Here is a 17,726-nt window from a genome sequence, read left to right as displayed (position 1 = left end):
CGTTTGAAAAATTTGTCAATAACGACTGATAATTGTATTTGAACATGTTGATTGCCAATAATTATCCTTTTTGATCAAGATGGCGGCGAGTTTACAGTAACAACTACCTTACTTTATATTGACTACACAACCGACACTCGCCAGCAGTATAATATTTATTGTCAGCATACATCTATTGACATTAAGAAAATGTACCTACTATATAGCAATCTCACTTTAAAGTTACATGCAAAATGCAATTATGTCGCCTTCAATAATTAATTTTACACGAATAGATTTGTCTTCATTAATATTGCCTTCGCATGTACTGATGATTTTATGCTCAAAATAACAACATACTACATATCCGTGTTTTTACACTTGATAAAAAATATGTGCTTCACAACTTGATGACACTAGACATTGCTTTTGTTAGGATTTCTACACAGCATGTCGACTTCACTTCGTATTTTGGTAAGTTATAAAATATACGAAAACGTGAAACGAGCATATATTGTACTGAATGTCTTTTCTAAATCGTATTCCAATACATAACAATATAACACTCTTGTCTTTTTTATATTTTCACACAGTTGTTGGTAAACTACAAGGAAAACTTATAAAGATGTTAAAAATAATTACTTTTCTAATCATTGTACTGTATCTTTGTTGCTAAACCTGGAACCTGACAAAGCCGCTTTATCGTAATAAAATCATTCCATATATTTGCCTGTGGTAGCGATTATAGCCATCGACATATCGATTTCTCGGGGCTGGTGTCCATAATTACGGGCGGTTCCGATCTTTGATAAGAAACCTTTTACTTACGTTAGAACTAATTGTATACAAAATGATATTGTCCCTTTAGAAATATCATTTGCTGTTTTGATTTTTTCCCAAAGGAGCAATTTGTCCATAAATTCTGAATGATATCTTTACAGTTTTAAAGATGCCCTCCAGGTAAGGCATGTGGAAATGAGTTTTCCTCCGAATAAACGTGTCTGTGTTAATAACTTTAGAAAGCGTTGCTTTCTGCCTTAATGATATGTGTCCTCCCACGCCTTTAAGCCTTTGGGTTCTGCCCTTTGACCGAGTCTATAAATAGTCTAAAGACTGGTAGTAACTAAGTCTTACGTAACCCTTCCTATTATGGTGCTACGAATGGTTTGTCGGTATAACGCGATCAGGTTGGTAGTATTTTTGAAATCTTTTGGCAGTATACTGCAGTGATGTAGCAGTTCATTTCTGCACTATCACAAAGGAGACTTCTATGAATATACCGCGGCCTAAAACAGCCGTACACAGTATAGAAACTCACTTCACATACATAGGTAGACCGTCTTCCTTAAATAGCTACAGCTGTCGACAGCACAATTGAAAAATATCGGAAATTTAACCAAAGCTTGAACGAAAACAAACCAAACTGAAGGCCAAAAATGTTATCTTCTTGACCTTCAGCTCGAATGGGATTACGGTGGGAACTTGATATCACGGTGTCTGTACTGTTTGACTGGTAACCTTCTATGTCAGTTTTGACATTTCAGTGTGATAACACTACAAAACGTTATCAGTGAGCAGCTCATCGTCTGTGGACACTGTTCGCATATGACCTTACCTCCTACAAGAACTTTAAAGCCTATTATCAAGTATGATAAAAGTTTAACCGAAAGTAGGAAACAAATGACCAGAACATAATTCGCGACAATTTATCTTTTAAATACTTTTTAATACAATGGTTGCACTGAAATGTGTAATTGTAGCGCTTTATTTGATGTTTTGCTTATGGACTTTTTTTGTTTCTTGATCTTAACAAAAATGATTTTTTTAGTAACTATTTTAAAGATAGAGCACAGTGCAACCCATTTCTTAATCATGAAATGATACATATATATATAATATCTTATTTAGTTGCTATCAAAAATAAATATTTAAAAAAAAAATAAAGGGCAAAAAATTCAAATATTTGATTGAAGTCATTCTTTACAACTTTTGTGGTTGCCATGCATGTTTTTTTATCTGATAAAATCACATATAAACATTCTTATTACTGCATTACCAGTCTGTCACATTTTAATGACAGAAAGAATAATCTCACGAATAATACCAAAGAAATCTGTTGTTCACAAGCATTAAAAGGGATAAAAGAATAATTAGCAAAAATATGTTTAGATAGATGTGCAGCAACATATTTATTTCATTTCATTTTTTTTTTCAAATCACTTTCTGACATCTAATCTATCAATATCATCACCACACCAAATGTAAGAATTTAGAAGTTTTACTTCCTGTCATTAATTGCATCTTTAAAGCACTGCAGTTTGTCAATATCAGTGTTTTGTGCACTGATACATCCTCGATACTCCAAGATTTATGAGCAATTTCACTCTCTGCACCCATGCAACATGTCATGGCAACATTGAAGGTTCCAATAAGGTAGCATAACGGTATGTTGTAACGACTTTGAAGTTGGGTGTGGCGCCGTTGTAATCTTCTAAAGGAACATATCAACCTGTGATGGGTCAGTTTTTTCTCCTAGAACCAATCAAATTACTTGTGTTTTCAATTTTGCTATGACATGGGTACAGAAAGCGAGTGTGATTGTAACCCCTGGAGTATCGAGGTTGTAGTGAATGTAGCCCATGAAGTATCAACATGGTGTTAACATTGCGCCCTCACGTTGCGCGATTTGAAAAAAATTCGAAATGCGAACACAATGGATATTATCTCGACACAATAGCAAAACCTCCACCCAATTATATCAGAAGGAGCCATTTAGATATTACCGCATAGTACTATACTAACAAAACCGGTTCTCGCCCCTTTCCTCCAGATTCATTTGGACCAGATTGTAGCTATACGTTTCCATACACTGGTGTTTTCTTCATGACAACAAGTTAATGTGTTGCCTGCTTTTGTTATATTTAATTCGCTTTTTATCACGGCTTTATGTCGTGCTCTGAATATTAAGTAATATCACGATTATTGTGTAAGACATTCGCAGATGCAAAACTCCCAACACATTGTTTTGCGAGGCGCTAATTTGGGAATATCCTGTTCCCTCTGTAGATCAAGATTTACATGGCGAGTGTCGTCTATGAAATGCTTACTTTTCCAGAACACCTGGTCTTATTCTACTTGTACTTTTACAGGAGTATTCATGTTAATGTCTATTTTGTTCAACCGTTCACCGAGTCCTGATTTTTCCTATTATAACAGTTGATGATCCAACTTCATCATTTACACAATTTACCTGCTACTCGCACGTAACTTTTATTGAAAAAAAAATTATTTATCCCCGAAGACAAAGGATCTTTTGTAAACATGATATCGGAAGGCTAAAAGCATGGAATAATGCTGCTTCCCTTTATTGTCTCTTTTTCACTTGTTTATTTTTTCTGTGCTCATTTTTTTATAAGTAAGATGACTTTATTCCGTGACAAACGTTAATCAGGCACCCCCCTCTCTTCATTCGAAAACCGAATTGAGGTCACATCCTGTTTAAAGCTCCTGTCAGGTTGAAGTGATGACCTAGGAAATGGTTAAATCTTCATTCCTTATATGACAGTACAATTGGAAAGCCACAAACACTTTGTCAATAAAGATAAATCATCTCGACATTTTTGTATATGTACCAAGGTATTCATAGGAACTGTATCTTTTTTTTTTTTTTTTAAAAAAGACTTGTAATGACAAATAAATAACTGCAAAAGCCTAGGCATGTACATGTTCCTTTGATGTTTTAGATGCAGTGTTTTAAAGTAGAATCACATCAGATAGACGTGAGTAGCAAATTGCCGTTAGCTTGAAGCTGACAAATAGTCAATAAACACGAAGACATTCAAATTATCGATCTGAGCATTCACAAAGAGTTATGTAATATTAAAAAAAAAGTATAAACTTACACAACCCTGGAATAACGGTATAGGACCATGGAGTTCATTATCAAAAATTCCATACATAATGTTACAGAATGAAGACTATAACTAAACGTTTTTCTACATTACAAAGGTTTGAAAACAATTTCCAAATTTGCTAAAGATATCACTAATTGAGTTTTTAATAAACCATGGAAGAACCACGCATATGTGAATAGGCATGTTTAACACGTGCATAGAAGCAGCAGAGATAGAAGTTATGCATAAATTTGCATATTTTATAGATCAATCTCAAAATACAAATAAGGTTATCAGTATAGCTACGATATCTAAATATTAAGTAATTCTATTTTAAATAGATGTTACTTGTTCTGTGTCGCTGAAGACACTACCTGTTGTTATATTCTATTTTCTGTCTCTTTGCTGGTTCCGTTGGTGTGTACCTTGTGCTCATTTTAGAACTCTTGTTGGGAATCACCAATATTTACACGGCGGATTTCCTTGATGAAGCAACAGACGCTTACTATTCTGGAACGCCTGGTCTTTTCTCTCCTTGCACTTTTCGGAAGTTTCCGTGTAAATAGTTTGTTAATATTTTGCCGAAGGTTCATGGAATTGTAATTGATAATAACCATGTTGACATGCTTGTATTTTCTCAATGTATTTGTTGAAACGTTGGTGTTAGAACATGCCGTCGCGCCAGTCCAAGTGTTGTCAACGTAGTATCTACGGTCAGAAAAGGGAATACCGACTTATGTCTATTGCAATCGTCTTTTGTCCGTCGAGCGTCCGTAAACAACTTCAAAAATGTATTTTATGTTTTCTTGCTTTCTTAACGATCGAAACGACAGTTTTTATAGAGCTCACGTGACCAGTAGGGCGCTTTGACGGCTTCAAGACTTATTTTGTCGGGTTAGGTACAACGCTATTTTCATTACTCTATCTGTGGTAAATTCGCTACAATAACTATATGACGCTGTCATCCTTTCCACTTCCCTCCTGTATCCATGTAGACGATTTACTTTTGTCGGGCTAGGTACATCACTATTTTCATTACCTTATCTGTGATCAATTCGCTACTGTAAGTATATGAGCTTCCATCCTTTCCCCTTCCCTCATGTATCCATGTAGGTGATTTGATATGGCGTTAGTATGTACTTTACACAAACATATTATACACTTTCTTTTCACAGGACATAATCTTTATCACAACTCGTCTAAGTGACCAGCTTCAAATCAGCAATTTGTTTTAACGATAGAATCGTCCGCGAACTTTTCGTGTCACACCTTTCCGCATTAGATGATGTAGGAAGCAACAAAATTTATTTTTGTAACGCCTTATCCACTCATCGCAAGTGCTATGTACGCAGTACTGGTAAATTAACACATTAAAACCTACTGTAGATAAAGATGGATGGAGCAGAAATTAGATTTTGCATCATTGGCATTAAGCGTTATGGATAAGTATGGTCATATCGTTCATGCAGATAGGTCTGCATGTCGTTACTCTACCAATAACCGCCTCTACGTTAATAGATCGTTTGATATTTAGTGCATTTGTAGATAACGTATGAGTTTTTGGTGACATAAAAACTCATAGATGATAAGTTCTAAGCATCGACGAAATGGTTCTTTAACCAAAATTTTCTTTTTCATATCCATAGATTAAACTTGTAAAGACACATGTGAATTATGTTGTAACCTCAATTCTAGGAAAGAAAATTTAAATACAAATTCTACCTTTGCAATTTCAATTAATCAAGCAGATGACAAGCAGACAGAGATAGTATCTTTAGATTAGACGAGTTAATTAGTGATTAGAAAACATGTGTACTAAAAAGTGTTTTTGTTGTTAAAAATTGGAGACATCAAACTCAAAACAAACCTGGCCTTCTAGCCCAATCGACCGATCTATATATAGTCCATAAGCTAATCATCCTCGTTTCATAAACATAACGCATCGATTTCTTTATTATAGGCCTATTTGTGCCAGCGGAAATAAAAAAAAAACACAAGTTCGGGTTTTGTATTATAACTTTTAGACACGTGGAGCTACCTCCGTGCACTGTGAAAATGTTCTTCAGTTAAAATTCAGCCGACCTTGACCCCGCTTTCAGCCGATTTTTTTAAAGAAATTGTGTATCTAGGGTCCTGCACCATATTTGCTGGTAAATCATTACAAATCGAACATAGGAACCTTACAGATAAATTGCACATCATTTCTTTTCGAAGCAATTGTAGAACGAAATGACGCGACTGTATGAAGCCGATAAGGTTATTGCTCCGATAATGCAATGACATTCGCAACGTCATGTAGTCCAGCAATGTAATGTAAAGTAATAATGTAATGAGACAACAATTACCCTTTTAGTTGGGCGTCTCAGAGCCTCAGGGAGTTTGGGAGCGGACGCATGCGCGTTACGTCACGACGTGAAGATAGATGTCTGTCTGTCGCACCTCCGTAACTGATGTCAGACAGCGACGGGTATGTCGCCCCAAGTTGTCGGTACTCATGGTCGGCCGGTGTGTCCAAGAATTGTTAGAAATTGGTTGCGGGATTTCATTTAAGGCCACAACGTCCCTGTGATAGTCCACCACTTACGCAGAGGCCAACATCGTAAGCAGTGGCTGCTTGCACATGCATTTATTTGGTTCCGTTTGGTCCATTGGGAACGCGTGTTGTTCACGGACAAATCTCGTTCCACGCTTTACAGGTCAGATGGACGACAACGTGTCTATCGACGTAGTGGTGAGCGATTTTCTGACGCTTGCGTAACAGAAAGCGGCAGATTCGGCGGAGGGTCTGTTATGGTATGGGCAGGGATATATCGAGATGTGAAAATCCATGACAATCTCACAGAAGTCACATATCGGGTTCAGGTCTTGAGAACACACGTCCTTCCTCTTATCCATCAACAAAACCTTCGTTGTAGTAGGGAAACGCGGGCCACATTTTGCTAGGGTTTGTCTTGGCTTTCTTCTTAAAACAATGTCCCTGTCAAACATACAGTCCAGATTTTTCGCCAATCAGTCATTTGTTGAACGAGCTGGACAGGGTGGTTAGGAAGCGCGCAACGTCCTATAGAACGTCACTCAACTCACACAGGCCCTTATTCAGGAGTTGAATAATATCCCTCAAAGGACAATAAACAACCTTGATAGAGTCAAAATTAAGGTGAGTAAGAGCAGCGACTGAAACAAGGATGTGTACGCACACTGCTGATTTGGGTCAGGGAACGGAGGAGGGTACCCCTGTTTTATGCTATTTACACAAACGCTGTCTGGATAGGACAACAAAAATTATCACAGTATATGAAATACGATGACGAAATAATAAAAAAAACCCAAACAATCAACTATTCATCATTGTATCATGCAATAACTAAAAAACTTGCATTATATTTTCACTAGTATATATGCTACCATACGAGTGTCTGTCTTTCGTCCGAGTTTGTAATTTTTTTAACAATTAAAAAACAAATGGATCCTTTAACACGAGTGAAGGAAATACGATATTTAACAAACACGTGTTTTGTCAATTCATCAGGTGGACCGTAATAATTATAACATGTAATAATATGCAACATTGACGTCTTCATAATAACTTGGAGAGGTATTAAAACTCGCTACAAATTATAGCAACAAATTAAACAAATTAATAGGAAAAAGAAAAACAAATGAAAACAAATTATTGCAAAAACAATCGTTAACTACTTATTGCCGGCTCTAATTTCTATGAGTGCGCGAAGAGCCATTTCGGTCAAAGTCCTTTACCTGTCATCCAATCAAAACACGTCAAAATGGTACACCACATGTTATTTAACTTGTATATTTATACAACTGGAATTATCAACTGATGTCTTTTGAGCTGAGTAAATCCCACTTTATGTGGTAGAAAATCATTCTGCTCATGTTTATTCCAAAACATCTCGTATGGTATTCTTTACCATTTTACACATTAGTATTTCTAAAAAGGATATTTCAAAAACGACTACGGCACTCTTCTGCGTTAGATGTAATTGGTTTCATTCTAAGACGTATATATGCACCTTTTATAGACGGTTTGAATGATTCTATGACAATAGCAATACGAAAAATATGCTTAATGAGACACCCTTCAATATGACCATTGCTATAGTGACTGTTCTCAATTAAAAAAAAGTAAAAAAAAAATCATAATTGATGAAAGCACATAACCGATGTAAGTTATTTTTACTGGAAACTGGTTGAGGAACAGCTGGGAATATATTAACAATACCATACGGCTTGTTGATCACAATGATTGATGTCCGTCTCCAAGTCATCATTTCTCCAGGAGAGCAACAAAGGTCAAGCGCTTGCTTACAGCAAATTACAGTTTAACGAGTTTATATATCGATAAGCACTGTTTGTGATATTATTATACATTCTTTATTTGCTCGAGGTGGTTGGTCTAGCAAATGTCCTTGGCTTTAGGGTTATTATTAGCAACATTATTGCAATTTCTATGAAAGCTGTCTGACGGAAAGAGACTTGTATTGTTTCACACAAGTAACCGAATCACCCGATAGTATATCTACACTTATACATTACTTGTGTGAAGTAATTTTGTATGGCCTTGATCCCCATGGCGCTAGGCAATCTGTTTTGCTCCTTGAGAATGGAGAGTTTCTTTTAAGGTATTCGAGTGTTAATGAAAAATATTCAACAACGCGAATATTCGATTGCCTCAATATAATAGCGTGGTGTGGTACGAAGTCAGCGGCCCTGCAGCTTCCGCTGTAGTTGTTTTACTTTGAAGAAGAACTTCTTGTTTTGGAGTGTTCTGTTGATTTTGATAAGTAGTTTCCTTACTAATCTTGACTCTCTTCCAGCAGAAAACATAAATAAACTCGCGAATGATATGAAAATATTATTCATATCTAATTCTGTCTGTTTGATATCTCGTAGAAGATTAGAATGTGCCGTTTTCGGTGTCCATTTAATCAGATATTCAGATTATAATGTTCGTTAAGAAAAACCCTCCTCCTTTACAATTCTTTCTACATGCCGAGCAATGAGCAAATTGCACGATTGCTGTGAAACAATGAGTGTTGTTGACGAGTAATCAATAATTGTGTTTACTATACAACCGAGTAGTCCGACCCTATATATGTATATATGGAGGGCATCTTTAAAACAGATCGGGTGCTGCCAAGACATCAAAATTCATTACAAAGAGTATATATTTTCGTGGTGCTCATATTTTCGTGGTTGTACAAAAGTATACATTTGTTTGCACTTTATTTCATGGAGAAATCTTACTAAATCTCCTTTCACTAAAAGTCATGTCGATTTTTATCTGGATGTGTTGTGGACATATGAATTCGCGAAAATAAAACCTCCACTAAGATTAATGACTTTCAGTACTGGTTTCAATTTCCATGTTCTCAAAACGTATGATAAAATATGTAGATAGAATAAATGAGCGTAACTAATGCGTGAGAAAATGGTATTTCTTGACGTTTACATAATTGATGTATGCAAATTCTGTCTCACCCTTCTCTGATAATCAATAAATGTACTGATTAATTATTCGTTCTTGATTTCAAGGTAATTTCGTAAATATTTATACTTTTCTGACGTTTTAAAAGAATCGATTTCATCATTGTTTTCTATCAAGAAGACGCACTACGACAGATAGTGTAGAGTTGACATTCATCAATGAGACAATGCTGGGTACATAACATTGATTATATTAATCAAGTGGTATTAATCACAAGAATAACTTGTTTAGTATAATGCTCGAGCAAAATATCAATAGAGTTCAAACAAAAAATGTTAAAAGACGTACTCAGATGCAGGAAATAGATAGGTTGTCTAGAATTTGTTAACGATTCTAAAGGATTTTCGTTTTGTTATGTTCAGTATTGACTCATGTTGATTTACGGTCCCCCTAGCCAATAAAAATCTTTTCACCATAACTATCTTGTGGCAAGTGTAGTCTGAGGTTGGCCTTCGTGTTCATTGGACTAGACTGTCAAACGGATAAAGGTTATACGATTATCAATATTTATCACACAATACACCAGTTATCCAGTGAACTCGCCCGTGTAATACTGTTTTATGTATACTGTACTCTGGAGCGTTTTTCATGGACTGCGTCAGTCAGAAATCGATTGTGACGTCATAATATGTGCAATGCATAGGTTATGAATTGAAAGACACAACAAAATGGCAGCCTCCATTTGATTTTTTTCTCTTTAAAATTTTCATTTTAATATCTTTCGAAATGCAGACTTTCTATTGAGTCAAATGATAAAGACATCTTTGGTTTCGTTTTCATACGAGATTTTATGAATTTTATTATCTCAAAATAATAATTTTCTAAGACTCTTTCATGAAAATCTCATAAATCAGCAGCAAAGTTGCGCATCACTTTGATGAAAAATATCAATAACCCAAAATTGTATATGAATGTCCAAAATCACAAAAGAGCAAAAATATGAAAATAATACATCTCTGTTTTATAAAATAACGTGTATTAATTTTCCTTTGCTATGATTTTCTTGCTTTCAAAAGCTCTAGAAAACTCATTTCATCTCATGTGATTGGATTGAATGAGCAAGAAAAAATTCAATGAACGAATCGAAAAGTTCAATAGTGCCCTCCAGTTAGTATATAAACGCTACTTTTTTCTTATGCCAATGTGGAACGTTTCAATCGTCTCCGATCACAAGTTGATTATTTCGTTTTGTGTTGCTTGTATTACGGAAGTTCCTTTGAAGTTTTTTTGCAAGAGTAGCATGTGTTTTGTACGGGCTGCCGTATATCCAAATGCAAATTAATTGAATAACAGTAACGGTATGTACTCGATTGGCCTGGGTTACCACTCTATCAAGAGCAATGGTCAATTTAAAAAATTTCACCTCACTGAACAACATTCGGAAGGCCCATCACACACCATTAAGAGCAACAGAGAGGAAATATTGTCCGGTGACGTAACAACGGCAACAAACGAAGGTCCTCTTTGTCAGCTTCATGAGAATCAAACAACGTCTTGTGCATGGTTCCATATTACATTATCTCCAGAATACTTTTTTTCAGAATGGCACATTTCATGTTATAATATTATGATCAGAACTGTGAAGAGGCGCCATTTCAGTTTCCCTAATTTCAAGTACGTACCTAGGGACATAAACAAAAATGTCGGCCAAACTGATGACATCAAAACAAAGGCTGATTCGTTTTCTCATAAATATATCAATTTTAACGTTGTAGTCTCTAGCTTTAAAGACTTTCCCCACCAATATTAAGATAACCAATAAAAGGGGAAAAATGAGAACGTGCTTGTAAAAAAGTAGATCTACATTGTGACAGCAACTTTTACAATGGTATCTCAATAGGTTTGTCAATCAATGTCTATTTATATTGCTTTCGAAATAACAAACACTTGTCTGGTCTTCATATGAACAAGTCTTCACTTCAATTATACAGCATTTTCATCCGTGTCTATAAGGAAACGATAATTTCTTTTTATCAACGCAAGAAAATTCTCATGAGATGTTAGGCTTCTCTTGGAGAATGAGGGCTGTTTTACATTTTTTTCTAAGGCCCGCCAAAAAATAACGTCATCACACGTGAACGGCAATTGAGTTATCTCCCATGGCATCTTCAACACGCGAGAATTTGTTTGAATTTAATAGAGTTCATGGCATTTAGACACCACCATGTTTTGAATAGGAGAGAAGAAAAAACATGAACGCCGGACCAAGATTGATATCTGTGGATTTTAAAAATCAAAATGGGTTCATTGTAGCCAATGTCTATTTTAAGGTATCTTTAAGTTTTGTTATTAAGCCTGACGCTAGTTAAATACAGGGCGGGAATACGCGTCCACACGCACTTTACTGCTGATGTGACGTGACGAATCCTGTCCAATTACAAATCTCAGGGTTTTCGTAATGGCAGTAATTACGTAGACAAAGTCCATCCATTTATTTTCATTACACACCAAAACATCTGGGGAGGTATTATTAGCTCCATGTGGAGAACACTGCTTGATCATATTTCAGATCACGTAATCATTTTTATATGTTTTCATCACATACTTCCGGTAACCCGGGACTCTGTTTACATACACACGTTGTACTTCCGTTAATCGTTCGCCCGTTCCTGTCTTTTTTCTTTCTTTCTGAATCTTGGCACCCCTTGACATTTGTCCCCCATATCACCATTTCTGCTGCGATGACGTTTATCCATTAACAAAAAAAGCCACAACATTTTCAACAACTGACTACTGTTTCGTAACGTTCAAGTTAAATTTACATAGACCACGTCTACCTCCTCGACATATGTTTTGTACGCTGCAACAACTTCCGTCATAGAAATTCTACGGCTTTTAATCTTTTAATGAACAATCGCACCGAAATGTCAAAACCTGTATACGGTAGCATGACACCAAACCGGTAACATTAAAACTGACTTATGAGCAAGCATATCACTACCGCCAAATAATTTATAGAGTCGTGCAGTCGTTATGGAGAAAAAACGCATAGCGTTTCCCTCAAAGGCAAACTGTTAGGAAGTGTCATGGGAGATATTGATAAGAAAGATCTTGGCTAATGGGAAGAGAAATAATACCGTTCCAACACTGAGTCGCCTGTTAGTTCTGAATTCAGTAGAGGTTCCATAAGGAGAGATCTAGACGATTGACGTTCGTAACCGATATCCTACTACTTATAGCCAGGAGTTGGTAAGGTTACTCGAAAAATAGGACATATTTATCAGCTGTGTGAGATTACCTATAGACGATGATGTTGTTTAGTGTATCTGTAATGAAGATATCGATATTTCAATCGAGATTTCTAATGCCCACGGTATTTTCAACGCTTATACCGCAGCTGCTTTTTGTTAAGTGATTCGTGAGCTGCAATCGAATGGTTGTATTTCATCAAATGGATACCTTCTCCAACAAGGAAATAGTGTAAGCAGCTTACAACGGAAATATCACTACTAATTTTGGAAAGATAAAGCAGCGAGTAGTAACAGGCGCATATCACGTTTCATTTGGGTTTAGGATTCCTGTAAATATCTTAAATTTTGCGTGGGGTTTATTTTCGCGTTAATTCGCGAGGAGAGTCAATCGCGAATGAATTCAACCCCCCCCCCCTCACACACACATACACACGCGCAATTATTTTTCCTAAAATAACTACATTGTATATTGAAGTCTGACAGAGTCCATTTCTTTCACAGCTCATCAATATAAAGCCACTTCGATATAAGCGTTCGTGAAACCATACGTCTAAAGAGGAAAGTCCGCGAAATAAAATTCTCGTGAAATCTAAATGAATTACAGTATCTATTCATTAGGAAAAAAAATAAATAAAAGTACTACTCATCGATCAATCAATCAATCAATCAATCAATCAATCCATCCATCCATCCCTCCATCCATCCATCAATCAATCTTTTTTCAGAATTCAAACTCTTGTAAGAATGTAAAACTCAGTTATAAAGCACCATTGCACCAATAATATAAGTTCAAACTAACTATTATCTTTTAATGACCTTACACAAAACAATAGCCGGCATACATTTAATTTTTGAATAATGCCGGCGCAGAACGCAAGTGCGTGTCATAACATAAAAAATAAAATAAAAAAGTGTGGATCATCGTGGAATTTTAAAATCGCTCTTGTTCAGTTTAAATGACATTGATAGTGAGGACGGTTAAGCTACTGTCAGTTAGTGTGCAACAGGGAAACGGTATCTAACGTGGGTATGTCATTTCATTAAGACAACACTTTAAAATAACTTAAACACTATTTATGGATAGAAAGATAAAAAAAAATCTACATTTCTTATCACAGTAATAAGTATCTAAACCGATCCTAGTTATATATCCTGGAGAATTATCAACATTGCGTTAAATAAGGAAGTAATTTGTATGATTAAAATACCATTTTGATTACGGAAAAGTTAAAAACCATTAAGATTAAAAAGTAACAGATCAGACGCTAACATCCTCGCCGCCTTTCCCTGATAATACATGATCGTATGTATAGATGAACAGTCACTTGTATCTAAGGCAAGGAATCGTGAGACAATCACTGTTTCAAAGAGCAATTTGGGATTTTTGCACTGATAGAGACGTGTCTTGTATTTTAAAAAAAGCGATGCCAGTACATTGGAGAATAAATGCTGGGCCGGTAAAGTGTCAAATTTATCACCGTGAAGTCTTCCGGAGAACGATTTTTGACTTAATCAAACTAGTGCTAAATGTGCTTAACTTTCTGCGACGTTTCAGCTTCCTTGTCTTATGTGATAGCTCCCGCATTCATTGCACACCAAACAGGACCCAACATAACAGAGAAAGATCAGATACCGATAAACCACAAACAAAGAAATCCTTCTGTAAGTACAAAGTAATGGTCCTACAGAGAAACCTGTAAGCAATCGACATTTTCCTTGATAAAACTCACCTCCGATGAAATGTAGCTCAGGGGACTACATATTTCGTAAACAAAACCATTTGGTATTCTATAGGCTTACGATTCACAACGCAAACAATTATACAACAATTTGTCTTTAGGAAAAGAAGAAGAAACCTAGAGTTTAATAGCCTAAAACTGACCTGTATGTCTTCAATCTTCAAAAAATGAAATTGAGTTCATTTATTTACAAACCTCAACGTCAAAATCAGTGCGTATAAGATTAGATCATTAAAAAGATGGAGTTTGTTTACTAGAGATCGACTAATGTATTTTGTATGCTACTTGTTGTAAATGGAGTCGGCGCTCAGAAGACAAGACAAAATTGACCACGATAAATATAGCAGCACTACAGCTGGAGAGAAATATGCTGACATGACAGAGCTAAAAAAATATCTCTGTTCTAAACGCTATCTGTCTGGAGTAGGATCCCTAAGTATAGATAAGAAATGTGAGCATTTATTAGAGACCGTAGAACTGGACATAGGCTGACCAGATCGAATTTCAGAATTCTCAAATGTAGCTTCTCTCTTAAATAGTAGGAAATCGATAAGACGGTGTCAGCGATAGAATAGCGTCTTCAGGCTTAGTCTGTACAGAAACGAATGGATGTCTCAAATGATTGCGGGAAGTATATTTAAAGGGGCAAATATTGATAAAGGTATGGCAACAGGGCTGTTTGCTTTTGTAAAAAGAATGTTGTATTTTACATAACGCTTTTAAATAAAAGAGTAATTAATAAAATAGCATTTGCTTGTAATTTATAATTGCAGACTTTGTATGTATTGAGTTTGCATTAGCCCAAGTTTAAATATATAAAGGGATGTAATGTTAAAGCTCTAGATAAACATCATGCAGAGCATTTCAGTCTGTGAAAAAAATTCAAGAAAATACCAACAAGGCTACATAATCATAATCCAAGTCAAAATCCATAATGCTAGAGCAAAATATGAACAAAAGAAAGATTTACACGGAGACTCCTGAAAAAGTAAGGGGAAAATAAGACCAGGTGTTCCAGAAGAGTAAGCGGTTTCTTCTTCGACAACACCTGCCATGTAAATTTGGTCAATCCAAGTAATTCATGTCACGTTCTCAGATGAGACCAAGGTCTACAACAATGGAACCAGCAGGCAAACATACGTATATCAAACACGTCCTGTTTCATACCATAGAACACAGAAAGTTGTATGGTCGCCATAGAAATAGTGTTTTATGAAGAATGAAAGTCTGCTTTTTCTGAAGCAAAAATCATTTTTGCGGAACACTTATTGAAACAAAAAGCTTAATTTTAGCTCATAACTGAATACACCTGGCGAAAAAATGGGGGGACACGAAAAGGTGTAATTCTATTGAATAAATGACGTTTTAACATATATCACATTTAAAGAGACAAGAATATAAATTACACATAAGCAATACACGTGGTTTTTGTAAAGAAGGTGTCTTTGAGTTCACCAGTGACAGACGTCATTAAGGTCATTACATGGAATCCTTTAACGTCTTAACACTGTAATTAATTTGATAATTCTATTAATTTAATATGTTTCTATAATGAAGAAAGTCTGAAATTCCAGATGTTTGCCCCAGAACAATGGTCACCGGTCAACATCTTTATAATGACTGATTATACGTTACAGGTTATTACTGCACGGTTCTTCCTGGTCGTTAATCGAGTATTTCCGCCATTAAGCAATAGTGTTGGAATGATGTTATCTTATCATTTATATTCATCGATAATGATTCGTTTTCTTAGATATCAACGATAGAAGGTATAACCAAAAACTTGGCTGATTGGATTTTAGGTCAACATGTGTTATGTTAATGTCAAACCCAGTCAACGAATGTATATTGTAACTTGTTCAAGTTTTTAATTAGATCCATAAAATCACCTATTGATTCGTATTTCGCAGATTGCTTAAGTATTTCTTCAACTCTCGCGATCTTTACTTAACACAAAATTAATTATCACATCATATCATGTACTCGATTAATATCCCTGCAGGCTGATTAATACTGAAATATGACCTGATATTTCGGGTAAAATAGACTCGTATTACAGTTTCTAATTAAGACGTATTTTTTCCCTGTTGCCTGGGGGTAAATCTGCTAATGATTTCAATGTCTTGATAAGAGCACATTGGCCAACTTGTATCGTCATGACGTGTCTCCATTCTTTCCACTAGCAGGTATTGTCTCTTTCCGCCAGCTAAAGAGATTAGGATATTGCCATGGACACGCTTGTTCGAAGGTAATTGATTTCACTCGTTTGCTTTTGACGTTTACCGATGTTATGATCAATGTTGATGATCTATTGCCAATAACAGTTTTCAAGTAGGAAAAAAGATAATTCAACTAGTAAAAAGGGACAGTTTTTACCATGAAGACAATTTAACTAATTCCTTTCTTCTCAGTGATAATGTGCGTCAGTTTTCAGTATTCTGTGAACCGGTTCGAGCAACAACAAGACTACAAGATCATGGATATATATTATCCGGATCCCGTAGCAAACTTTTGAAACGGGCATATATAAATAAACAATAAGAAGATCTACATAGACCCCTGAAAAGTACAAGGCGAATAAGAACAGGTGTTCCGGAAGAATAAGCGCATTCTGCTTCATTAGCGACATCCACCATATAACCTTTATTAAATCCATGTAAGTAATACCACGTTCTCAAACGAGGACAAGGTAACACAACGGAACCAGCATGCAAACTAATGAGCATCAAACACCTCCAACTTCAATTCGCGCAAAAAAATGGATATTTTTCAATGATAGTATTCTTCCGTTACAAAGCTAATTGTATCGCTGTGATAAATTGACAAAGCTGCGCTAATTCAGTGTGATAAATTGACAAGGCGACGTTATTTCAGCGTGATATATTGACCAGGCTACACTATCTCAGTGTGATATATTGACAAGGCTACGCTATTTCAGTGTGACATCACTATAAAATTACAGTGATACTCCTTCATTCCTTCGATCAAACAATATCGGCAATTAAACGGTTGAAGTAGATTATTCAGACTGATGAATGGAATTAGAAAGCAGTTCCTATACGTCTATAGAATGACAATCACACGAACAAGGTTTTGTTAAATCACGATTGTGTGACAATATTTCAATTTGTGATATATGAAAGTTCATGGCAAATATTTGCATAAGTAATTCAAGGTAAGTTTTATATCCAGTGAGCACCATGTTAAACTAAGGCGTAGAGTATGAAAAAACACATCTATGAGGACATTTGCAATTAGCAGTGTTTGCATGTCGAAGCATGCATGGCCGATAGTCTTCAGTTAGAGCTTCTGAAACTCCTTACCAACGAAAGCTCAGACTTTTTTTAGAATTACGCCCAGATCTTACAAAATTAACCATCTACTCAGTCCAAGTGAGTGAAAATAACAAGCTTTGAGT

Source organism: Ylistrum balloti, unplaced genomic scaffold, assembly GCF_031769215.1.
Source record: "Ylistrum balloti isolate Yb309-2 unplaced genomic scaffold, AGI_CSIRO_Ybal_v1 Utg369646, whole genome shotgun sequence".
Classification (NCBI taxonomy): Eukaryota; Metazoa; Mollusca; class Bivalvia; order Pectinida; family Pectinidae; genus Ylistrum; species Ylistrum balloti.
Note: the sequence above shows the minus strand (reverse complement) of the source record.